Raw genomic sequence first — 27,947 nt, forward strand, 5'->3', positions numbered from 1 at the left:
ATGAGATTAGGTGAAACTGTGCATGTTATGTACACTTTAAGATTGAGCCACTAGAGTCACTTGGACTATATTAACAATGTCTTTAATACATTTTCTGGGCCAGCAAGTTAAGGTGTCCATAAGCCTATGGAGAAGTGATCCAGCTCTCAGATTTCATCAAAAATATCTTAATTTGTGTTCCGAAGATGAACGAAAGTCTTACGGGGTTGGAACAACATGAGGGTGAGTAATTATTGACACAATTTTCATTTTTGGGTGAACTAACCCTTTAACATAATTAAAGATTTATTCCTTTATTCAATTTATGTGTGCAACATTTTTATGTTTAAAGTCAGTGCAAAGCCCAGGGAATCAGCTTTTTCAAGAGCCATATCATAGCCAAAAATCACTCCAGGGTACTGAAAAGTTCACTTCTGAAAAAAATCCCACAACCCACCATAAAACAACTGAACATTAGCTACTCAATATATGCATTTACAGGAAATGTTACATTTTCCTCAGTCTCTCAAGACAACAGAAATAGAGGACGAATGCATATTTCATGATGGCACATTATTTTTTAATAGCTACAATTAAGACGCAAGATAATGATATCAGAATAATATCAGTCCTGAAGTTATATACAGCGATGGTGCTTAAAGATGTTTTAATGTGCAACCACATAATCATGTCACAGGAAATTGAATCATCAGTGTGCTAATGTTTAGTGGATCAAGGCCTCTGCTAGTGCACGAATTCGCATTCACCACATACCGATTCCCATCATAAAGAACTAGAAAGTGAAATGAGACACATTAACTGTCTCTCCTCATTACAAGGAAGGCAGAATCAATACAGCCGTGTGAATGTTTTACACGAGGACTGTTATCAGAGCATAATAACCGCTGCGACTCATGAGCCGATCAGCCCGTCTCTTCAAGCTCATATCACCACATCTACTGTAGCACATTTATATTCATGCACTAGTCCAATTTGCTTTTGCCGTGAATTAAATTTGCTCTTAATTTCCATTTGCGAACCTGCTATTTTAGGAGAGTTGCTTGAGCATTTCCTGTCTGATTGTAAACCGTCTGCCATCTTTTCTTGCTCAAATTAGGCCGGTGAGACTCGAGTCATGCCGGATGAGGAATCCTATTACTTTAGAGACCAGAGGAGGAAGGAAATAGAACAGTGATGGAGTGTTTGGCATTCACAGCCAAACACATTAAGATGTTCCCGTGGAGGGAGATAATTCAAACTGTGACATTGAAGGAGAAAGCAGGAGAGATAGAAATCGAGAGATACAGAAATGAAGGCTGACTATGTACAGATCTGACATGCCGTTCAAATGATTTAAGATATACGGCTCTTTCTGAAGCAGTCACTCAAATTAGACTCAAAAGTTGAGCTGGATTACTTTTGTTCACCTAAAGATAGACAATGTGAAGTTATAGCCACTTTCATTCATATAGTCTTATGCAAATTTAATGACATCTCCCTTTAGAGGTGATATATGTGATCAAGGTCTGTTTTCGAAATGCCAGTACATCAGGTCTATGCCAAAATTGGCAGAAATGAATAACGGTTTGAACACATACTAAGTTTGGACGCTCTGATGTAGGAAGTCTGCTGCTGTCAAAGAGCTTGAGTCAATCACAAGTTGTGACAAAAACGCCTGTGACATGAGAACAAAAAACAAAACAAAAACAATGACATGTTTGTGTCAAATTGTACAGATACTAAAATGAAAGAACTGCTCAGATGGAAATATTACTGGAACAGTTAGATTCTTTTACGATTTGACAAAATTTAGGGCAAATGGCATCACAGTTCGATTAGGGTTATAACACATTTTGATGTTGATGTGTGAACGGTAGCAATACAGACAAAAGACAGACAGCCGTTCCATGTTTAAACATGCATGTTGTATATGTGATAAATCTGGCATTTTTACTCCAATATAACAAGTTTTGTGTGAAAGTGGCTATTATGCACCATAACACTTTACCCCGGATATATCCATGATCAAAATGACCGTTTAAAAGTTTGAAGTCAGTAAAATGTTTTAAAGAAATTAATACTATCATGGATGCATCCACTCAATGCATTCAAGTGAGTGTAAGGACTTTCATAATATTTCAAATAAATACATACTTTTTTTTTTTTTTTTACTTTACGTTAATCAGAGAATCCTGAAAAAAAAAAAGTGACACTGAAATATCTAAAAATAAAAGTTATTTAAAATTGTAGAATTTTTGGGCAATATTCATGTTTTTACTACATTTTCACAAAATACTGTAAAAGAAGCATTGTTAAGCATAAGTGAAAAAAATAAAACAATCTTGCAGAATCCAAAATTTTGAAAGGTGGGGTACATTTAAACAACTCTACCTAACTGTAAATCAAGTCTCCTAATGACCACAGGGAGCATCTTGCCAGGAAGCAGGTGATTTCCTGAAGCTGAAGGTCAATGTCTACTCGGCAGTGCTACAATAACATCACTCTGTATGTTGTACACAAACCAGAGGGACTCCCCAGCTGCAAAAAATAAATAAATAAAAGAAATAAAAACCTGAACAAGCACACAAAAATATCAATATAAAGACCAATGTTATATTGTGAGGAAAATCAATCACTACATGGTAAATTGTGCTATGATGCGAAACATTGCACTTGCAAAAAACCTATCACACGCATTAAAGGACATCTGTACCAACAAGAAGGAAACAGGGAGGGAGTTGTGATTGGTTTCCACACCATTCCCATAATTCATGAACCAAATGCTCTGATTGTGTCAGGGAACATTAATTGGCCATTTTGGTGTTTTGAGCCATTAACTAGAACAGAGGCCAGGACACCAGTGAGACTAGACAATATCTATTGTTACATTATGTACAAGTGCAGAAGTGATGAAGATGTTGTTTCGATTTCCTTATGACAACAGAGAAAAGGGGGAGAGGAGGAGCTGGCAGTGATGAAGAGAGCTGCAGGGGTTTTTTGGCGTTGCATTAACACTAATTAGTGTAGAATTGATTGAGAGGCGCACACCCTCTCTCATTATAGTACAGCCATTACTCTTAGAATGACAAGTGACAGTGTTTCAAATGAGACTGAGATAAGTCAATGTTGCTGCTGATAGCAGCATCGCTCAGAGACAGCACGAGGCAGCCTAACAGACAGAGACTTATTAACGACGACAACGGTACTTTACACAGACCCTTGGCTGGTGTCCGAAACCTGAAAAAGGTTACATGCAATGCACAGAGGTTGGGAGGCATTGAGGTACACCTGAATCTGATGCTTATGTTACATCCTGTAACTTATGATAATCCTATGTAGGGTACAAAATTAATCTTCAAAAACACATGCCATTGTGATTTTACTGCACATCACAAGTGGATGTGACAAACAGAAAGAAAAAAAAAAAGGCAAACTGTTCTTTTAAAGAATTGCTTATTATTTTAAAAATGTACTTGTTACTATAATTTTTATATTCATAATATAAATGTATTATAATTCCATTACAGTTGTTTATTCATTTTGGGGTCAATTTATATTTATTTAAATTTTTTAATTCATAATATAAATGTATTATAATTCCATTACAGCTGTTTATTCATTTTGCGGTAAATTTATATTTATTTAAAAAAACCTGTTTCTGTATACATATTTTTATCCACCTTATGAAGGGCCAAACAGGAAATAACAATGTAAATTGTGAATATATAGATCAAAATCTGTGAATACATAAATATAAATGTATAATTGTAAATCTGAATATATTAAGTATGAATGCAAATTTAAATCGTGAATATTTAAATGTAAATTGTATTTAGATTTACATTTATATATTCAAATTTGTATCTATACATCCAAGATTATAAGCATATACTCAGATTTGTATCTATATACTCAGACTTAAATTTATATATTCAAACTAATAATTACATATTCAGATTTACATTCACAATTAGTTCCTGTTTGGCCCATATATATATATTTGTACATTGTAGTTAGGGCTGCAACAAACGATTATTTTGATAATCGATTAATCTAACGATTATTAGAACGATTAATCGACTAATCGTCGATTATTTCGCCGACTAATCAGTAAGTTTGGAACGATTATTCAGCCTTTTCAATTAGTTAAAACACTGAGTTATACATATTCTAACTATAATATAAAAAAAAGAAAATCACTTCAGCTTTTGAAATGGTTTGTTTAATGAATTTTGAGCCAACTAAACAGGTCATTCTCTTTAAGTTTTCAGATTTCTGTCCAACTCAAATCACACACAAATGCTCTAAGCATTGGTTAAATATTCGGGTTCTCTTTCAATAGAAAAAAAAATAAACAAAAAAAAATTATCAGCTGCATTACAGACAAACTTAAACTGCAAACAATTATTATAAGAACACAATTTTAAAAAAAATTGACTGCTGAGCTGACAGAGACATTCTCATTCACCTTTTAATTTACAGTATAAAAAAATAACTGACATGATATTCTTCATAACATCTCTTTTTGTAAGTCTTCATGAATATGGAACAAAATACAGGCAAGTGATAAGACTGTAATAACTAGTTACAATAATAAAAACAGCCCTGACTCCTAAGCTCGATCAAGCTTTATTCTATGCAAAAATAATCATCACATTACTGTAATTATATTATTATTGTTAATATTATTGCTATTATTAGTAGTATTGCATTCTCTAAAAAGAGATTTACTGCTAGTTATTTAGCTTCAGCTGGAGAATATTCACCTCTCACTGGCTCGTCTCGTGCCGGGTTTTTCCTCTTTAAGTGCTTTAACATGCATGTTGTGCTCCCGTGAAAAGCAAGTTACGCCTTGCATGTATTGCACACGACAGCATTCTTGGTTTGAAGTTTTGTGAAACTTTCACACACCTTGCTAGTTCGGATTCGTTTGCACTCCGTCAGAATTCGCGCTGTGTTTTCTGCTACCGCATTTGTAACGGCTGCATTACACTCTAGCGCTACAGCGCCGTAGCAGTCAAATCGCGATATTGCAGGCCCTTACATTAGGTCACGTGGGATCAAACGACTACTCGACAACAAAGATATTTGTCGACAATTTTTTATTGTCGACGTTGTCGACAATGTCGACTAATCGTTTCAGCCCTAATTGTAGTCCTTACAAGTTTAATCACTCAAAAAGACTCAAGTCTTTAAAAGCCTTTCTGAAACCAATTCAGTTTCCTAGGCAGCAAGGCAGGTGCCTTTGGTTTCAGACCAGAACGCAGTGATCTATCCTGCTCCTGAAGATCAACACTCCTGCAGAGTTTAGCTCCAGTCCTGCTGCAACTCACCTGTCCGTAATTTTCAAGTGAACCTAAAGACCTTGATTAGCTAGTTCAGGTGTGTTTGATTAGAGTTGAACCTGAACTCTGCAGGGAAGTAGACCTCCAGAAGCAAGTCTAAACACCCCTGTGGTAAAACAAATCAGCACCCTGCCTATAAAGTTGAACAAAGCTGATTGTTGTTGAACTGTTCTCCTCCATAAAGGCCAGTAATTGGAGCATCTCTGCTTCTCTGGTGGAGCTGCAGTGAAGAAAGAGGTGTCTCATTAAAGGAGAGAGTGAGAACAAAGCGTAAAGACAGATGAAGAGCCATTAGTGCAAACACAAGAGAGCGAACCTGCAACGTGCACACCCCTCTGTCTTGATCAACCAACTAAGAAAATGCCAGGCACGTAAGCAGGCACACAGGCGTGTCCTAGTTTGGCCTGCGGTTAACGGCTCTAACAGAGCGTCTTCCCCTCTCCATCTGCTTGGTCGTCTCAGTGGCACTTGGCAGCAGTTTCGGGACTCACCAAATCCCTACTAGCGACACCATTCACATCCCAAACAATCGGTCTCGCTCACTCTCGGCTGCTATCAGACAAACACACGTATGCAGCTTAACACTTAAGGACACTCAATGTTAGGGATGCTACAGTTTCAAAATTGACATAGTTGGTGGGTTGTGGGCACAACTAGTAAATGTTATGGAAACCCTGAATAATTAGGCTGGTTTCCAGTTTTCTGATCAAATGCTTAGAGTGCATTCATAATGGATTTTTTTGTGGTCAAAGACAACAGAATATAACAGAAATAATAATAATAATAGGGGTCCTATTATATGCCCTTTTACAAAGTCTTGATTTAGTTTTGGGTGGACTAGAATGTTTTCATGCTTGTTTGTTCCAAAACGCATTATTTTTTATATATTTTACATTATTACAGCACCTCTGTCCCGTCAGTCTCAAACGTGCCATCGAGGTCCTGTTTCGATGAAGCCCCTCCTTCTGAAATACGAAATGTGCTGTGATTGGTTAGCTGGCCCAGTGTGTCGTGATTGGCACATTAACTAGCGCTAAGACCCAGAATCTGCCCTACCTAAATTTACGGCCAGGAGCCGCTACCGACGTGAGCCCAAGTTTACTTGTATATTAGCGCATTTCCCAAAAGCCAGTAGTTTCAGCTTCACTTTAAACAAACTTGTTTAGGCTTATTAAATGCCACTATTATTTCTGTTTGTTTTATACTTATTTTTTCTATTCTTGCTCCATTCTGAATACAGTTAAATTTAAAAGATTTTTTTGTGGAGGGAGGGGAACCACAATTCATAGTGTTTTTTTTTGTGTGTGTAAATGTTTCATTTTATTTACTGCTATTTTATATTTTGGAATATTCACCAATGTAACTTTTTACTTTTTTTTTTTTTCTCTCAAGAATGTAGTTTTGACACAGTAAAACGTATTTTCCAGAAAATAAGGTTCACAACTTCTTTGAGAAGGTTTTACCATACAGCAATAAGCATCAATATCAATTATCAAACTATTAAAAAAACGAATCAACTTTGTTTCTACTTCTGAATCTGCACTCAAATGCTCTGACATTTAAGTATGAACCTACAATCTTTCCCACCATAATTCCCTTACTGTCTTCTTACCCTTATTGTTACTTATATCAGCTGCAGCTTATCTCTCACCAGCCCCACAACACAACGAACGACTGTCACTGCCACTAAAACAACCTGCAGATCCTGATGACGATCATCAGCCTGCAGGCGGGAGAGCCAGAGAGAGAAAGAGATCAAATGAAGGAGAGATGTCAAGCTTTCAAAAACAATAACACCAAAGAAATGGATATCAAATAAAATCATACAACCCCATATTTTCTCACACACAGCAAGATGAAACAACTACAACGACACACCGTAAAGCACAGCACACACAAGACAGAAGGCCGGTAAAGGTTTGCAACAAAAAGCCACAGATGTGAGCCAACTTGCCCCATGTGATTGTCAACACTTAGAAGACATGTTCAGCAGATGTTATGACAATGATTCAAACTTATTTGACAACTAGACTGGTCATCAGGTTTGTGAACTATGTTCAACAGCCAATGAAATAGCTAGAGAACGGATGAGCAGTAGGAAGTGGTGGCCCAAGTCCTCCAGACATCGTTCGTCACATCTATATTTTTCACCTCTTTCCCGTTCTGTGCAATTAAAGCAAAATGACAACAAGCATTTCCAAGTTGACATCAAGATGATGTCAACAATGCCCATGACATTGAAAACATGACAGAAAATACAAAACTTTTAAGTAAATGTGTCCAGGCCACTGAGTCTTGCAGTGTGCACTGGCTCAAAAAAAGACCTTTGAGTTAATAGTAGTAATGGAAGCTAGGGTGATATAGGGTGATACAAGCTATGATACTGATTGGGAGAAAAAGATAGCGAAAACAGACTCTTTATGGGTGGATATGGTGAGATAGACAGACAAAGATGAATGGACAAGACAGGCTGCTATATCGGCACACCATGGCTACTGCTAACAAGGACACACAGGCCAAATGAGAGAGCATGACCACCACCACAAACAAAGGCAGAGACAATCCTTCTTGTTTGATGGTGACTGAGAAGTGCATGGTCTCTCTGCTCTAAAGTCATCACGTCTGGATGGAAATGCAACAGTCATTCTTCAAAAGGTTTGAGAATATTTTATTGTAAAAACGTCAGGAACTGAATGATGATTTACGGTGCTCAGTTGCGTTAGCTGTGGACTGTAGCTGTTCTTGAAGGACTGCATTATTTTGTTTATGTGAACTGAACGCTGTACTAAAATGACTATTTCCTGCACCACTTTATGCTGCTGCTGAATCTGTAGTTCCACAGCAAAAGAAATTATGGCAGAGCCATCAGCTGGTAGTCTGAATTGAATATGATGAGAAATACATAGTAAAAATAATACAGAGACAATAAATAACAGTGTTGTATCAGCAGCGAGCACACAAAAACAAATACATAGTGTGATAAGATTTGTTAAATTACTGGTATTTTGAGCTGTTATTGTTAAGAAATTAGTCAAAAAGACTCAAATTAGTCACCTGTTTGGTCTCAAGTGTCATTAACTCACTCAGTAAAGAGCAAATCATTACTTTAGTCTTGTTCAACTGTTTTTTTTTTTTTGTATTATAAAGGGAGGATGCCATAAATTGTTAATGCAGTCATCAATGAATCAGAATCATCAATTGGAATCTGAACCAGATTTGTTGAATTCCTTACAAATCCCATCACTATTCTTCATTCCAGAGTGGCAATCCTGAGGGTTGGTTTACTTTCCAACTGTGTTTGGGATTGTGTGAGTGAACATTACTTTCTAACTCTATGTGTGCCATGACTGACCATGTGCACTATTTGTTTATGATAACATCTTCAACCAAACTATAATGCTTGTAGACAAACAATGTCAGCATGGACTGGGCTTCATTCCAAGTAAGCCTGAAGCTATTTACTGTTTTTACACCATTTCCAGCTATCAGGAAACATCTTGGATAGTTTTCCTACATCTATCTTTCCTATAATCTTTCCGCTTTCCACCCAGAGAAGCAGTGAAACTTCCTGCACCCTCATCTCCTCTTTTCTCTCCCTCTGGGCATCTCTTCTCCCCATTACCCCCTTCTTCCTTCTCTCTCCGTCCTCACATGCATTCTGCTTCTCTCATTCCTCGGCTGCTTCATTACTCCGCTCGTCCTTCTGGTGGAAACAGATCCCAAACGTTCCTGTACGTGATTAAGCTGCAGGCGCTCATTACGGATGGCTCTCGGCTTTCAAGCTCACATATCTGCTCTGTTTCGCTCTCACTCTCTCCATGCTCCATATACTGCTCACACAAAGTAAACAGGAAGTGAGGGAAAGTCAAGGAAGAAACACAGCAAGCGGCCATATCATTCCTGCTAAACTTTAGACTGATCTGAAGTCAGAACAGCCATCTGTTTGGATCTCTGCACGATGAACAGAGCAGAAAACACATTGTTGAGCTGTTTTGCTATCACATCTTTGTATTATGCCAATGGCAGGCATCTGCTGTAAGACGTGCCGTTCTGTTTGTTAATTCTTAGTCTACTCCAAAAAAAACATCAGTCTATTGAGCATAAACACCAAACACTGAAGTCATATTAGACTAGAGCACTGCTGAAATTCCCCCTTGAGCTTGATGTGGAGGAGAGGGAGTGCACTGGTGTTTGGTTACCCCCGCTGAGAGCAGCTGCTGGAGTGACAAGGTAAGGTAAAGCTATGCTGTTGGTGTAAAGTTGCAATTGTAAAGCTGGTAGAAATATAAAGTTGTGCTGGTGTTAAGTTGAGCTGATGGAAAAACACAGCTTCAAATTGCAATGGCTTTAGATTCACATCTCAAGATCAGATCGGGTTACTCTGTTTGAGGGGAGAAAAGTCAATGATGGTTGGCCTCTCTATAAATGACTCAGCAGTTCCCACTGTCACTGTGTGCCTGTTGGTGTCCAAGTCAAATTGCATGCACCACTACGCACATTATTTCGCTGTTGTAGTTCCAGTAGAAACAGTCAAATGTGTTTTTTTTTTTATATAAAGTGATTTTTTTTTATATATATAATCATCTAATGCTCTCCAAGGCTGCATTTATTTGATCTAAAATACACCATTTTTTTACTGTCACTTTTGATACATTTTTTGCATCTTTGCAATAAAAGTATTCATTTCTTTCAAACAAGTGGCGTTGTGCAAATGAAAGTTGCTTGTTACCTAGTTTGAAAGGTGTAGCAGAGAGCAGCTGGTGCACTGATGAAGTCTTGTAACATCATGTCGTGAGTGTAAACCTGATGCAGTTATAGAGTGTCTGGATGAAATTTGTTGGACGTTTCATTTGCCAGACTAGAAACTGTTCACAGTCTCACTCAGAGCACCTGGAAACGTGCCATCTCAGCTTTTCAGCAGCATGCAATCAACACTACCAAGTGTTCCTCGCTCACACACAAACACGCACACATTCAATCGCCGCCTTATTTTCCTACCTTTAACATACAGGCACCATAAGAGATGAATACAATTTGAAAGGCGAGTTAAAAACATCCCTTTTCCACAGGTCTGCTACATGCAACGAATACCATTTCCCACACAAACAAACTCCAAAACACAGGCATGAACATACACACAAACTGACTAAGACAGATTCAGAGCACACCCCATGTCTGGTCTTTGCCAACGGCCTCATCCTGTCTCTGCTGTGATAGCTGAGGGAGAGCTGGGAAGTGGGCGACACTGACAAATGTCGAGCCTCAACCCCACAAAATTAGAAAGAGGAAGAGAGAGAGAGAAGCATGACAGTTTCTTCTCTGACAAGGCCATCTGCACTGCAGCAACCCTAGAGGCCTTGGTTCAGATGACTTCCTTTTCTTCCCCCTCATTCTTTCTTCATCGCTGCTCTTAATTCTCTAGCAAGCCAAGTACAAATTACCCCCTCATGCACAGTCAGCAGTAATGACAGCAGCAGTGAAAGCAATATGAATTCACCCTGGTGATGAGGTCTCGGTTCAGGTCAGCCGGCCAGCTGTCCGTCAGGCAATAGCCATCATGATGGCTTACCGTTAGTCTGGTAGCGGAGAAGTCGGTGCAGCCAGACCTGTAGGGCTCCATTAGCGCAAAGCTAATGAGACAGAACCTCAGCGGGCGGGGGTACACACTCATTACGGCAGGATCATGGGCCAGTGCGGGGCAGGGAACTGGTGTGTGTGAGCGTGTGACTTATGACTAAGAGGTGTGATGGAATTTGTTGAATGTTAAAGCTTCAGGGCCCCATTTCCATTAGAAAGAAACCAAGTATAGATTGAATGTTCAATGCATTTCTTAAACATCTGTAGAAAGTGCTGCCTAAAGCGGTCTAATTTACATAGAATGCAGGAAAACAATGGAAAAGACTGGCACATAGTCTTGAAGCACATTGTAAACTAGATGTTTACATGTTCTGAAAAAATTTGTGCTTGCACCTGTAAAACTGCCATGATGTCAAGCGGTTCTGGGTGGTTGCCAGGGTGCTGCTACCAGATTTGGCCAAAAACCAGAATTAAAGAATTGTTTCCTTTCCAATTCATAATTCATAATAACAATTTCGCACAGTACTGTATATGTTTGGCTTAATTTCATTACAATGGGGTAAACTATAATATATACAAATACAAAGAAATATCTAACTTTATTTATGTATATTACAATTGTATTTATAACAGTTTTTAATAATAGGGAAATTATCCCATATGTGACCCTGGATAACAAAACCAGTCTTATGTCGCACGGGTATATTTGTGGCAATAGCCAACAAAACATTGTATGGGTCAAAATTATAGATTTTTCTTTTATGCCAAAAATCATTAGGATATTAAGTAAAGATCATGTTCCATGAAGATATTTTGTAAATTTCCCACCTTAAATATATAAAACATTTATTTTTGTGAATGGATGCAGCACTATCGCCAAAAGAAATGGACAACTTTAAAGGCGATTTTCTCAATATTTCGATTTTTCTGTACCCTCAGATTCCAGATTTTCAAATAGTTGTATCTCGCCAAATATTGTCCTATCCTAACAAACCATACATCAATGGAAAGATTATGTATTCAGCTTTCAGATGATGTATAAATCTTAATTTAAAAAAAATTACACATAAGACTGGTTTTGTGGTCCAGGGTCACATATGTTGTCAGCATGATGTCATTAATAGGCATTTCATGCAAAAAAATTGTTTTATTAAAAATCACACTTGTGCAGTTAATATGAAATTCATTCTTCATATTGAATTAAGCTGAGGTATGAGTATAATGTGGTACTGACATGACAAACTAAAAGGACCTCAATGAGTGACTTGATTAATATAGCCTTCACTTGCGTGAACTCAGTCTGACCTAACCCAGGTTTCCTTCTCTCCAAGATCCAAAAGAGCACAGCCAGCCATAACACAGCCTGAAAGGCTGATCAGTGAAATGGACACCACCTGCTTAAATACAACGGGAGCAAGATACCAAAGCAATATAGTCCCTTCTTTCCATGGCTGAATGCAGGAAGGTGTCTAACTTGTCAAAGCTACACGGTGCCTTGACCTGTACTTAAACAAAAGAAACAGAGCCAACCTGCTCCATTAGGGCACAGCTGAGTGATGTCAGCACTGGCACAGCCCCTGTGATGTAACACGGCAGACTAACAATCACAGTGAACAGAAAAGACAGAGCTGCTCTGGCCGTAAGGGACTGCGACAGACTGTGCTTTAGCCTGGCTCTCATTTTGGATGCCATACTGAAAAGCCATTACCAAAGGAGCCATTTAACAACATCAATTAATCAATCACAACAGGCAGGAAATGAATTTGGTGAGGGCCTCATCAAGGAGTGCAATTTTTGATACAGAATGTCTCATTTCAAAATGGTGGTGGGGTGAAGATTAAAAAAAAAAAAAAAACACAGGAGAGGAAAAAGGTCTCATTTGGATGGTGTCCCAGCTTCCAAAAATCTCACTTCATTAGCAAAAGTGGCAGAGAAATTAGCGAGGACTTTAAGATAACTTTGAAAACGAAGCAGCAACGATGGCAGCATACGAAATGATAAAGGACACAAGCAGCTGTTCTCTTCAAGACGTGTTGATTAGCGTATTTATATATTTCTAGACAAATCTTGGATGACAGATTGCCAGGTCAATGCGGGACTGATTGTGTGCATGCAGATTACCACAGCTGATTAGTAGCAGGGCCTTATGTTGGTTTAAGACGACAAGAGGCCAATACTGATGACAGGAAGTGCCCATCAATAACCAGACACTGCGTCTCAGGTTCAGTTTCACTCCATCTGTCTCAAACCAGCCTTCGGTTTAACTTCTTTCCCCCTCATTCACCCCATTACCTCCCATGTATCCTCAGGTGGCCCATCTGTGCGGAGCGGCAGTCTGTGTCCGTGTCCCCTTAGGACACCCTAGGGAGAGGAACAGAACAGTGGCTTTCGAGCCGCAAACTTCAGCACTATAAGCAAGGCCCTGATCAATCGGATCAATGGAGGTGATCAGCGTTATGAGCTCTGATCAGCCCGCATGGGGAACCGGCTAATCCAGTTAAGCCATTAGCTAGCCGGGACAGATGAGCCTGTTGGGCATTGAGCCCATCTATGAGGTCTGCTTATTAGCATGCTGCCATATGGAGAAAATAGAACAGTCATGAATGTAGGGCCCTATGATTTTGTGAAGCAAAACACACAGAAGGAATCAAAGAATCTAGATAATAAAATTGGAATGTACCGTATCACACTGAATGTCACCAAATTTTGAAAATTTCTAAAGAAGTGCTGTACACTTATATGCATGTCTTTGTGTGAATGAGTGGCGCAGTTTCGTTTTCTACACATACTGAAGCATGCATGATGCTCATGGTGTTTTCAGCATCTGCTCTCTCACTATATGGAGGACAATCCGCATGAACTTAATCTCCAGCGCTGCTCTGAAAGTCACTTCACCAGCATTTCATCATTTCATTTGAGAAAACTGTTGTCAGACACACACAGAAACTCCTAGTTCTTCACGTCAACCTTGTTAAAATAAAAGTTTGGTTGCGAAATTATGACAAATATATTAATATTGTACAGTAAAATGTAATCCTCAAAGTAATAATAATACATTTAATAAATTGTTATTTTTATGCCTTAATACATTTCTATTAACTCATAAATCCAGAAAAATTCAAACAGACAACAGAATTTCTGAAAAATATTTATAATTAAATTGTTAAAGTTTTATTAATTTTAACTGATTAGATGTGCTTTTTGATTATTAAATTTAATTAAACCATTGAAACAGATTCCAGAAAAATGAAAACAGAAAATAATGATCCGATTTCATAGGGCCATATGAATGTAGGAATAAGACATGCGGAAGGTCTGCATTTGTTTGCGGCTGATCCGGAGCGACAGAGGAAGAGTGTGTGATCTAACATGACCGGCGAGTTCTGGTTAAGATGCGAGGCGTAGGGCCGGAGGCTACAAGGAGGGAGGAGGGGTGAGACCCTGCCCTGGGTAAACACAGAGACAGCGTGGCCCCATGCTGGAGGTCACCCTTCAGCCTGTGATTGAGCATGTGGATCAAACTACATTAAATGCACTACAGCTTGTGTTACAGAAATCCATTTGCAGCTCCGCAATTACCAGCAACAGCCTTCAACCTGCACTCACACTCGCCGCCCATCTGGGAGGCGGTTTAAAACAAGATCTGTCCCACGGTTAGCAAGCGAGTGAGCGAGGGACCGGTGGAGAAAACTTACAGGTCTGCTGGCTGAGTAAATCACATTAATCATCTGTCCTGGTTTTGTTTTTCCTGCTGCTGCATTTCATTTGTTTCATATTTAGATGCTCCTCACAGATGAATCTCTGCAGGCGCTCACGTAGGCTGCTGATGGCAGAGAGGGCATTAAACAGCTCTGCCCGAACCTACCATAAATTACACAGCCACATTAGAAGCTACTGCAGAGAGAAAAAAAAAAGAGAGAAAGAAACTAGCGCTGGTAGGCCAAAAGAATAAGCTAAGCATATGACATGGCCTCCTTTAGAAAGTTGTCTTTTTTAATCACATCCTCTACAGTAAAAAAACAGATTGGCAGACGGAGACAACAGGCATCCTCAGCGGGGTGAGAGTTGTCAGATGTAGTTGGAAGAGGGTGAGAAAAGAAAGGAGGAGAGGAAAGGTGGAGAAAACAAGGAGGGGTTGAAGAGAGAGAAATATGGTCATCGCAACACTGTTTCAACATATGAGCGGAAGGGATTTAAACGATCTCCGCATGAATGCTGTGCCTCTGTTACACTGTAGAGACTTCAAACTCCGACTTCAGAGACAAGATGTTGCCTAAACAGAGGAAACCACCTCAAAGCAGCAAAAAATTTAAATGTCGTATTTTCCATTCAGCCTGGGAGCAATCGGAGAAGGAGGGAATAGTTTATGCTGCTACTGTGTGAAGATATCAAAGGGACCTGAGTTTATGCTGCTATAGCATAAAAGTATCAAAGAATCCGATGGTGCAGATTTGATATAGATGGCTGCTCTCTCCATTATGATTACTCCCCCCACCACATTATCTCACTTTGAGTTTGTTTTAAATTGAGCTTTTCTATCCTCTATTTTCAACTGTTAGAATGACAAACCTGTTCTAGCGCCATTTCTCAATGAATTAATGTCCCGATAGTCACAACTTGTTCTTTTCTTTATGATACACATATACTAGGGATACTCTGGAAATCCAGAGTTCTCGCCAGAGCACAAGTTGAATTTGCTCAGCGAGTTTACTCTGGCGTCGAGTAATGATGCTCATTAAATATGCCCTTGTAACCGAGCTGCACCAATCACATCGGGTTATCTGATATAGATAGGATATCGAATCGTTCCTTTTAGGGATGTCAATTTTCACAAATTCCCATGATCGATCGTCGTTTAAATTAACGATCAATTAATCGATTAATCGTTAGCCTTAATACTGCGATATGCGTCAACTGCAGTGGCATATGGCCAACAGCATGACAGGGTCTGCAAATGCTAATGTTCCTCACCAAATCGATTAGAATGGTTTTAAATAAAAGGGCTAGTAGGATTGTAAAATGTTTCGATGTGATTGATAATTAAATTAATTATTTAATAATCAAATATAACTACTAATACAACGCGTCACCAGCGCCGCCTCATATGCGCTAGAATGTGTGACTGTTGTGGACGCGCTCTTCCTGGAACAACTGCACGCGCTGAATGAATCTGCAACCGTTAAACTGGAGCACTTTGCTAGCACGTTATTTATCTAAAAGAAACGCATCCTATATGAGATTAATCAGATATATTTAAAATAAACAATATTACAAATTATATCTGCACAAAATGACGCAAATTCATGCACAAGTGAACTTGAACTAAGTTACGTGCCATTCATTCAGAACTACTCCTTTTGTGGACGCGCTCTTCCTGAAGCAACGCGACACGGCAACTAAACCCAAATAATTCACAATTTTTTATTACAATATTGTTCTCTTTATAATGTTATGTAATATTACAGTCCCAATAGTCATTATTAGTCGTGCACTGCCGTTTGAGCTGCGCGCGCTGAAGCTGACGCTTTACTACAGAGTTCTTTACCAAATGCATCCAATATGAGATAAATCAGATATAGATAGGCATACACAAAATAACCAGTATTACAACTTACATTTGAACAAAACAAAAGGCTGCGAATGCACACGCAAACTTACATGATGATGAAGGTGTAAAATGGTCCCAAACATAACTCCGGCGCGCTCGCTTTACATGTTTCGCGGTTGAGCAGCACGCCGCGAACCCGCATGAAGACCTGCTTAATCGATGATCGATAAGTTCTATCGATTAAATGTATTATCGACAATTAATCGATCGTCGATTAATCGTTGACATCCCTAGTTCCTTTGCAAGAAGGGCGTTTTTGCTGTTTTGCCGACCGGATACGGCAAGAGTCTAATCTACCAGTTAGCTCTAGGGCTGCCACTTTTGTGAAAAAATCCTGTTCGATTTTTGAGACATAAGTGTTTTCATTGAATCGATTGTAAAATCGATTTTCCATGTCTAAGTTTCCATTTTAAACGCCAAATATGGGCAAATCCACGGACAACTAACAGGCATTAGGACGAACGTACTGTAAAGAGGGTGCTTGAGACGCTCAAGTCAGCAATATTCCTGATGATTTATTGGCATGAAGTTTCGTGCACAATGACAAACAGGAGTGCAACATTCTCGAAAAACAATAAGCAGAGTGGACTGCCATAACATCAATGAAAAACATTACTGCAGGATTCAACATGGCTGTGTTTACGGTTAGAAAAAAGTCAAACAAATTTCGCCTACGTAGGCGATTGTAGACTGTAGCCCGAATCTGTACACTGTAAAAAATTTCTAACCCCTTCCAAATAAAAAATTTCAGGTGACCGATAACATCTAAATTTTTCAATTGGCCCAGGTGAAATTCTGTAAATTATAAAATTAAATTTACAGATTTTCACTTGGGCCAATTGAAATGTACAGAATTTCACTTGGGCCAATTGAAAAATTTAGATGTTATCGGTCACTTAAAATTTTTGATTTGGGAGGGTTAGAAATTTTTTACAGTGTATCTGTATGTATGAGACTGTCTGAATACCAGCAGAATTCACATTTTTGTAGTAAAAAGAGACACATTATGCAGAAGTATAATCTGCTGTTATGTGTGTGTCAGAGCCTGCAGTTGCTGACTGTGTGACGCGCGTTCGCTGCGGGCGTATCGTGACGAGCTGGACTCGCTCCGAGAAAGGAAAATCGATTCCCTGTTTTCATTTTCGAAACTTGTGTTGGTTGGTCCGATCGACTGTGCAATCGATTTTCAAACGTAAAGTGACAGCCCTAGTTAGCTCCGCTGGTAGCTAAGCGTATGAGGCTTGTTGTGATTGGTTGTAGTGTTATCCAGTTGCGTGCAGTGAGATTTTCAAATGCATGCTTGGTTCTGCCCCTCGAGCTGGGCGATTTTCATTAATCGATGCCAGACCATTAATCTTTCAGATTTAGGTCTGGATTTCCAGGCTATACTAGGGATGCACTGATACAAAAATTCTAGTGGATGATTTTCATGTTATGACCGAAAATTAAAATTATATACTATCTTAAATAATGATAATAAATTCTAAGTAAAAGTATGCATTAAAACAACGTGCAGTATGAAAATTAATATTTGTTTTTAGAAGATTTGTTAAAGATTACATTTAACATTCTATTTCTTATTCATGATTTTTTTTTTAGCATGGTTTCCATTAATCTGATAATACATTCACATGGTCATAGATATATCTACACAGCTTACCTTATTGGAGGGAGTTTATCAGCAGAGCCAAAGACCTGCAGAGAGAAAAAGAGAGAGAAGGATCATTACCAATGCAGCTCGAAGCTCCACAAATTGAGCCCCTGCTGTTCAGGTCCACATCAATGTAACCTGTCTTTTTCCTATATTCCTCAGACCAAATGAGCGGAAAAAGACACTGAATGAATTAAGAACACACACGCACAAAAAAAACTCTGACCTTGAGCATTTCTTTTAGAAATCAGGGCTTAGTAATGCTGTAACATTTAAATTAAAGGTAAAATAAGCAGGTCAAAACAAACCTTTATATGCTTAATTTTCATGTGATTCCCTTGCTTTATGAATACAAACTCATCATCAACTTGCATTTTCCCCATGAGGAAGCAGAAGTCTCATCGTTCTGGATCCTCATACATGCAGAAAGGAGCAGCACTCTATTGTCCAAGTCTAAACTGCACGAGACGCCTAGTGCAGGGAATTTTGGGGCGAGAACCTGAGGGATCAGGGGGATGCTGGTCCTTGACACATAACCCCCTGAGCCTCATGGATGAGCCGGCTAGCCGTTAGACACTGTGCATAAATAATGCAATACTATTGGCTTCAGCTATGAATCATTCATACACGTTATACACATTTATGCATGCACACAGTATTGCAGATCGTTTTTCCATATACCTTTATTCTTACGCATGTATAAAAAGAGTTCATGGTCATATTTAGAGATGAGCTCTGATGCTGTCGATGAAGAAACATGTCTCACTGGACAGACTCAATGAAAGATGCTTCTGACATTAGCAGATTATGGACAATGTTTGTCTTGTTTGGACCTCTCACTGCCAATGTGATCTGCTGTATCTGCCAATTAACACACCGAGAGCAACACTAATAACTCTGCCTGACGGATTCCACTGTGGATGGGGTTTCTAATCCTATTGTAAACCAGAGTCTCCCACTTGGGAATAAAGCAAGAATGGAGGAGAGAAAGAAAAAGACCGTGAGACAGTGAGAGAGGAAGCGAGAGTGATAGTAAACAGTCTGCCAGAAGGTGAGGATTAGTAGTCTATCATGGGATTTTAACTGTGTGGTATGTAGCAAATCAGCACAGCAGAGGAGAGTTACACAAGACTGAGTCCAGCATTTCTACACTGACACTCCAGAGATTCTCTCTCACAGCTCCTTGCACCTGACCATGTTCAGGAGACATAAGCAAGACATATCTCTATTGTATAGACTCAGAGCACACAAGGAAAATTTGAGAGTTTAAAGTTGATAAGATGCGCACCTACTCTGAAACGTGATGAGATGCACAGACAAAAAGCATGATTGCGCATCAATCTCACTCTTGAACATCGAAAGCATATTGCTGCCAAATTCAAAAATGCATTGCAAATTCAATCCCTAATATTTCTGACTAGGGGTGTAACAGTACACAAAACTGACGGTTCAGTACGTACCTCGGTCACGGTTCGGTTCTATACCGTGCAGTACAACAGGGGGGAGAAAACTAAACATAAAATTGCTTTTTTTTTTATTAAACAGTGGTTTACTGAACAAATTATGTCTCTGTCTTTCATTAATTCAATTATAATTAAAAGTTTCGTAAGGATGAAAAAATATCTGCAAATGCATTACTATAATATTAAAAGGTTAACAACAGCCTAAATTCAATTGCTTTTTATTTTTAGATAATAAATCAACAACACTCAAATAACAAATTGTATGCAAATGTAAGGCAGTTTTTGCATTAACTTCTAAATCTAATTATAAAATTATGTTTTTACTGTTGAAATCATTTACACAATGGGTGTCATTTTCAAGACAGATTTTTTTACACTTACATTAAATAATCAAGACATCACAAACAGGTTAAGTAAAATATAATGAATGTATCGGCCAATATAGTGCATATATTTAGCTGAAACACTGATGTGATGTGTTTCAGCAAGTTGTACTTTATCTTTCAACATACCTTCAGTTGTTCATTCATGTTTATTCTGTAACTAGTATTAAGAGGAAAAGACGATCACATTCACTCGCGCTCCGCGCTGCCGCGGTACATTATAAGTGTACACATAAGTGTACATTAAGGGATGTAACGACAATAGATTTTGTTGGTATGATTATAGTCTGAGGAATAATCACAGTTTCACTATTATCATGATTATCATGCATTCATTAATTTCACAACACTAATGTATAAAATCACATGAAAATAAAATATTGTTGGTTTTTGACTTAAACAATAAAATGCATATATTAATACTGTATATGCATATATATTAAATAAAAATGCATATATTTAAGAAAAATGTGTTATTTATATATAAAATATTTATAATTTATATAGTATATACATGCAAATATTTCTTAAATATATACATGCATGTGTGTGTATTTATATAGGCTACAAAATAATTATACACGGTACACACACGTAAAAACAAACTTTTATTTTGGATGTGATTAATTGCGATTAATCCGTTTTACAGCCCTATACACAACTTTAATGCGCAAGAAGCATAGAGTGTAAAAAAAGATGGACGACGCCCCTTCACTCTCTTCCATTGGTGATAAGCAAAGTCACCAAGTCCTAATATGGCGCTGACATCTTGCGCAGATTTGGGACCTGATTCTATAGGTTCACATGTTGACATTCTATACCCCTTCATCAAACTTCTCAACACATCCCGCCTTATATTGTTTTTAATCAATGCATGAATTGTAACAAACAGATTAACACTATCTGTGCCTAAATTCTGATTGGGTGCGAAAGGTTTGGGTGGGCTCAGCACACCCCTGCTGATGCATTGAGGTCAGCCCCCAGAGGGAAAACATTCCACAATGAAAAAAGGAGAATCACTAAAGAAACTACATGCACTTCTAATCAGAGTGGCTGAAGTTCATGAGGTGACATTTGCGAGCTGACAAGCACATGGCCCGTCATGCTAATGCTACAGAGTAATTAATCTGCCCCCGATGGAACCCAAACCACTAAAGGTCACTCGTGCACACTCTTTCTTTCACACACACACAACACAAGTATCCCCGATTGCACAGCCACAATCCACAGCCACGAACAAACGCAGAGAGGAACTGCATAAAAACGGCTAATTTATCTTCTGGTACAGAGCGTTCTGCACCTCTGCTTGTATCTGTATTTGTGTGTGCATTTTTCTATCACCCCTGTTGTTGCCATTCTTCTGCTGACAGGTGAGATATGAGCATTACCTTGACCTGTGAAATCACACGTAGAGGGGAAGTGCTGTTTTTTCCCCGAGTTAATGCAAATGGAATCAGTACTGGAATATTCTTCTCAGCTGTGAGATCTATTCAAGCAGCACAGACCACTGATCCTTCACTGCTTATAAAACTCACACGAGCAGCGTGCATGTGCATCTCATCTAAGGGAACAAGCCTTTCATTATTACCCATTCCTGGGTTTGTGTATAGAGAACTGCATTAAAGAGACAGGTCAGCCAAAAGTGGAAATTCTGTCATTTACTCACTTTCAAATACTTTTTTTCAATACAAATCCATTGTTGTTTGGACCTCATTGACTTTCATTGTATCGACAAAACCATTAAGGGTGCTCTGATTCATCGGGCACCGATCGTTATCGGACGATAATAGCTTTATATAGTTTGATCCGTGGTCTCAATTTTAGTGCATTTCTTTCCTTCACAGTGCTGCGCTTTCGTTCCTCACTAAAAGCCCAAACTTAAGGCCCAAATCAGCTATATCAGTGATTGTCGTAGAATACTACTGTTGCTAAACTGCATGATGTGGTCGATAATAAAATGAGTTATTAAAACTGGATTAAGGCACGAAACTGATTCTGTTCCTCAAGTGGCTTTCTGTACGTGCACTCCGAGACGGAGTGGAACAAGGACAAGTAGGCTAAAGTGAACTTTGAGTTCGCGTCTAAACGGTTAAAAACCCAGAAATATGTAAAAATGCCCAGCTTGGTGAGTATTCACTTAAACACTGTCGGTTATGTTTTAAGTGAACATAAACAGTTGGGAAACAAGTCGCATTTGTAACAATATAGGCTAATAGATCTGTGCAATTGTCTGAAAGTGACAGCAGCCTAATATTCCTGCTTGCAGTCTGAGTCAATGTCAAATCAAACAGGAAAAGACGAAAGACTTTAAAGACGGACGGCAGACTTTAGTAGATTTGATAGGCTTAATCTATATTTAATTTATACAGTGAAAACTACAGTATGCAGTGTTGCTTTTCATTTGATTACTTTTTTTGATGGACTGGATTTTTAATTAATTTATTATTTCACAGGAATAAAATACAGAATTTGTTAAGCTCCAAGTTGTTCCTAATCACCTCTAAGAGAGGGAACGGAATATGTTGCCTATGTTGCTTGCCAAAAATCATGAGTTGTCAATTCATGATACTTTCTCATCTTATTTTTTTATACTTAAAATATATTGTTGCTAGGAATAGTTGGCATATCGTATCACAATATATTGCTATACAAAAATGCAACAATATGTATCGTGGATAGTGACAATCTGTATTGTGTATATTTCATCCAAAATGAAAATTACTTAGTGAGAAAAAAATTAAGTTTAGAGTATTAGCATCAGTACTACATTAAACTACTATATATAAATGTTGAATATAATGTATATAATGCAACATTATTTTAAATATATCAGTGACAGAGTGTAAGCATATTTGTCTAAAATTATTCTGTATATTCAACTTCAGAATCATGAATATTCTGGGGTCATCATTGTCCTGTGCATTGGGTTACAAGCACCCAGTCCAAGCCTATTAATTTCCAACCCCAATGTAATGCCAAATTTAGCATATCAAATAACTGTTTTTTTGTTAACCTTTTACCATATGTCTTGGAGTATCACAATAATATCGTATCGTGAGTTCAGAATCGTGATATGTATCGAATCGTGACACGAGTCGGTATCGTTACACCCCTAGTATCGGCCAATACTGCTTCCAGTCGGCCCAAAAAATGCTCATCGGATCATACTTATTTTTTTATTTCAACAGAAGAAAGATAGACATACAAGGTTTGGAACGGCATGAGAATGAGTAGATAATGACATGCTGTTTGGAAACAGGCTGCTGGTTTGTTAAGATGTTGCTTTCAAATGCAAGGTTAAATGTACCTGTATGTATATGTACCCCCATCTCATCTGCATATTGCGTCCCAGCAGGAGGAGACAGTTAATAAAAGTGACCCTCCCACTCATGATTGGTGGGCCAGCTGAGATATGATTTCTGTAAGGGAAAATGGTAACTGCAAGCAGGACCCATTGCTTTTTGTGTGTGAGAATCTGTGTACAGTACATTCGATATGCGATTTTTCCACTTAAATCGTTCACAAGAGTTTTGTGACAGAAGACAGGCTACATGTTTGATTAACAAAATACCTACATATTTTTACATGTATGAAATTGCAAAAAGATAAATTAAATATTTTGACTACAAATAAGCCCCTTTGTGCAATTATGCAACTGCGCTAGGCTATATGATGCAGGGCTCTACAGTGCGAGTATTTCACTCGCATTTGCGCCTAAAAATAGTCATGTGCGAATTTGAAAAATAATTTACGAGCACAGTGCGCGAGTGACGGGCTGTTCTCAATACACTGAACAACAGTGCGATGAAGCGAAGCATACCATTGATTTCACATGGAAAGCAAGCAAGAGGACGGGGTCGCAACTGCGCGATGTGAACATGATGACGCGCTTAACTTTATTCAAATTAGAGCGACGATTTGAATCGCAACCAATAAGCCAATCACTGAAATAGTGTGGGAATGTGCGGGAACTGCTGGATTTTAAGTGAGTCAGTCAAGTGAATCCTCCCAACAGTGCTAAAAATAAACGTGTGAGAGCGTGTTATTGGCTATATGTCATGTTGTAGCCAGATATGATGACGCTACTGCAACACGCATCACGACAGACGATCGAGCGATCTATTCATCAAAGCCAACGCGCAAACTGCCGTAAATGAAAGTGAAAGTAAGTCGTAGACGCTCGGCTCAACACACAATCATATTCAAGAAATGATATATTAATTAGGCTAGTGCTGCTGTCGCTCTCTCCTATCGCTGATTTTGAAATGAGCTTATGATCATTATGCAGCTCATATCTGTTGCTTTTGGTGACGTGAACTCTGCATAGGCCTACATTAAATCTGCATATAGCGCGGGAATAGAAGATCCGATTTATATCAGTTTTGCGAAAACACACTTATGTGACTATTATGTCTGGCCCAGAAAGCGAGATCGGAGGAGAGAAAAAAATATGATCCGAATCGAACCGTGGAAACATAAAAACATACAGGACATCATTAAAACTGCAAAAAGTGTTTAGCCTACTTATATTTGTGTAAAACACAACATTGTGCTTTTGTCAAACTGTAACCTACAACTGTCACCCAACCAAAATCACACACACACAAAATTATCTCATCTTTTGGACATTCATCATATTGCATTGGTTTTCATTTCTTGTCCTAAAACAAAGCACTAATCTGTTTAAGTTACACATTCTAAATTAATTAAAAAAGAAAATCAAATGTGTTTTTAATGGTAGCCTAGTATTATTTTACACAAAATAAATTATTTAGGCTATAATTCAGATGAGAATAAAGTTAAAGTTAATTAAAATTTTAAGGAAACAAATATATTGATATGAAATATAGCAAATTAATTTTAAATTCATTCAGGTACAATTACCAAACATATTTCAAGGTCTTTTGAATAAAGGGTAGCAGTCTTTCATTATCAACTGTTGTTGTGGACTATACTGGAGAAGTATTTGTTCTCCATTTGAGTGAGATGTTTTTATGTGGCTAATTGAGCAAAGTGCTTCCATATATTTTATTATTATTAGTATTAGTTCAAGAATAAAATAAAAATATCGGATTGATATTGGTATCGGCAAATAACCAAAGCTTTGGCATCGGTATCGTATAGGAAGTGAAAAAGTGGTATCGGGACATCCCTAGTTTTGATCAGTAAAAAAAGCATAAAGTGACCAGGTGTAAACAGGCCCCTACACCATAAAAAAAAGTCAAGTAAACACTTTTACGCAACACAGTATGACGCCTATAGTCATTATCTCAAAAGACCAAGTGCAAAAAACAAAACAAAAACAAAAACATAACAAGGAACTCCCCCACAGTGCAGAAACTGAAGTTACGACCAAAACAGTCGACACTGAGGACAGGAAGACGACAAAAACTCATTTTTGAGGACAACTTAAGGTAGCCTACTGCAAGTACTGCAAAGAAAAAAAGCAAGCGGGCATTTGTTTTGCTTTTAGCACTTTATACTTTATTGAGGTGTTCATCCTTTTTATATATTTTGAAGTAGGCTAACAATAATAATTGCATAATTATTAAACAGGTGGTTCACCCAAAATAGAAAATTCTGTCATTTATTACTCTCCATCATGTCGTTCCAAACCCGAAAGACTTTCACTCATCTTCGAAACACCAATGAAGAACTTTGATGAAATAGAGAGATTTCTTTCCCTCCATTGACAGCCTACACAACTACCACTTTGATGCTTCAAAAAAAGTTCATAAAAAGATCATAAAACCAGTCCATATGAATTGAGCAGTTTAATCAACTTTTTTCACTGTGCTCCTAAATTTCTTTTTGTGCTCCTAAATTTTTTAATTTAGGAGCACATGTACTCCTTGGGAAAAAAGTTAGCGTAGAGCCCTGTGATGAATAGGCACATATGGGCAAAAGATGAATCTCAGGCCGGTGTATCTGATAAAAGGCAAAAGTCTCTGTGGTCCCACACTAATAACAAGAGAGAGATCTGCATGGCTGATTGCTGTGGCCCGCAGGCTTCACAGAATTGTGTCAGGACTATACAAACATCCTATGCAGATCCAACGAAGATTAAAAAGGCAAATATAGGACTGTAGCAATGTAGGAAGATGCCTGGCCACCGACGGGCCTATGACATTCACTTAAGTGCCATGCCTTTTTAATGAAAGTAGAAAAGTTGCGTTGTGCCCCAAACAGCGGGGCTAGTATTAAAACATGCATTGGTCTTTATGTATAATTCACTGAACATCAAGAACATTTAATGTCAGTGAATGCAAAGCTAGTGATGTTAAAAGCCTGCTTGGCTGTGTACATACAAGAAAAACCTTAAAATGGCACACTCCCAGTTGAAATAAACACTCTTAACATTACACACACAAAAACAATTGCTCAGTTTGTATTATTGTATTTCCAAAAATCGCTGGGAACTTCCAACGATTATGAAAATACAATAATCGGATAAAACTATTATTGGTCTCCATTCCATTTATTTTCCAGCAGTGCACTTTCACTTCTTAAAAGTCCAAACCTAACGTGCAAATCATTGGGGGGAAAAAGTAACATGACTTTCGTAAAATGGGACCTGCTTAATATTATAAAGAGTTATCAAAAGCGCGAAAGAGAACACGCTCAGTTCCTCAAGTGACTTTCTGTGTGCGCCCTCCGAGACGGGGCAAAGCACAGACAAGCAAAGTGAATTTTGAGCTTTGGGTGCGCACATGTGTCAAATAAACGCAAAATGTTATGCTTTTATTTTTTTATTTTATATTATGCTTTTTCACTTTTTCAACTTTAGTTAGTCTGCAATGTTACTGTTTGAGCATAAAAAAAGATCTGCAAGGTTACAAAGATCATAGTCCACTCCAAAGGGAGATGTTTTATTCAACAGAATCCCCTTCTCAAGAATTACAACAAATGGATCGTTTGGACTACGTGATTTTTCCAGATCTTATGAGGTCATAATGTTCCTCATTTAAATAATCCGCGCCCACACAGAATACACAAAAAAGGTGTCGATTACGCTACTGTTTGGGTTACCATAGTTTTCTGACAAATATCATGATTAAATGGTGTATAACATTGTATCTAAAGTGTCTAAGAAAATTAGAAAAACAAAACATACCACTCTGAAACATTCTGTGAAAGCCGTGCTTTTGCATAGTCCGTGAATGAAATCCGTTCTGCACAACCCTCTTGTTTGTTAATATTATTATTATTATTATTATTATTATTAAGTCTAAATCAGGCTTGAATTGGTTTGAAATTGACGGCATCCTTATTTACATCTGAGTAAGTAGACCTCGTTGTTATGAAGGGGCGGGACATTTCGCGAACACAAGCCAAGCAGTGTCAATCAAAGCACACTGGGCCAATCACAGCACACTGGGCCAAACTAACCAATCACAGCACATTTCATATTTCGGAAGGAGGTGGTTCATCGAAACGGCACATTTGCCTAGACTGGGGAGAGAGGAGCTGTAATGTAAAAAATGAAAAAATGAAAAATTGTTTTTAGAACAATCAAGCATGAAAACATATCCTAGAGCACTCCAAAAACAAAATCAAGACTTCGTAAAAGGGCATAATAGGACCCCATTAAATAATCATGATTACAATATTGACCAAAGTAATTGTGATTATGATTTTTGCCATAATCAAGCAGCCCTAGTACAACCACCCCCTGCCTGCAAAAAAAAGCATGATCAAGCTCCCACAGCAGAAAAGAGAAGGGGAAATAAATATGAAATGCCACTAGGAAAGTGCACTGCAGCAGAAGTGCACACTTGCACTTTCTGACAAGAGGAAGACAGCAAGCAGGGCGAAGATTTATGGCGTGCACAACATCAGGAGTTGATAATTCTATTAGAGGTAGCACCCAGGATTAATACACATCCTCTATGGGTCTTCCATGTGAGCAAAACAAAATGGTAAAACAGTTAGGCTAGTTCT

The 27,947-nt window shown here is 38.2% G+C and overlaps 1 protein-coding gene across 1 annotated transcript in view; it reads right to left on the reverse strand.

Moving 5' to 3' along the window:
• ndst2a (N-deacetylase/N-sulfotransferase (heparan glucosaminyl) 2a) overlaps window positions 1-27,947 on the reverse strand; it is a 128,629-nt gene that overhangs the window by 54,955 nt on the left and 45,727 nt on the right. The window contains exon 2 of the mRNA XM_081350990.1: window positions 18,170-18,204. The gene's annotated coding sequence lies outside the window, so the exon portion shown is untranslated. The remainder of the gene's footprint in view (window positions 1-18,169; window positions 18,205-27,947) is intronic.

The sequence above is a fragment of the Scardinius erythrophthalmus genome (assembly GCF_964197995.2).
Source record: "Scardinius erythrophthalmus genome assembly, chromosome: 21".
Classification (NCBI taxonomy): Eukaryota; Metazoa; Chordata; class Actinopteri; order Cypriniformes; family Leuciscidae; genus Scardinius; species Scardinius erythrophthalmus.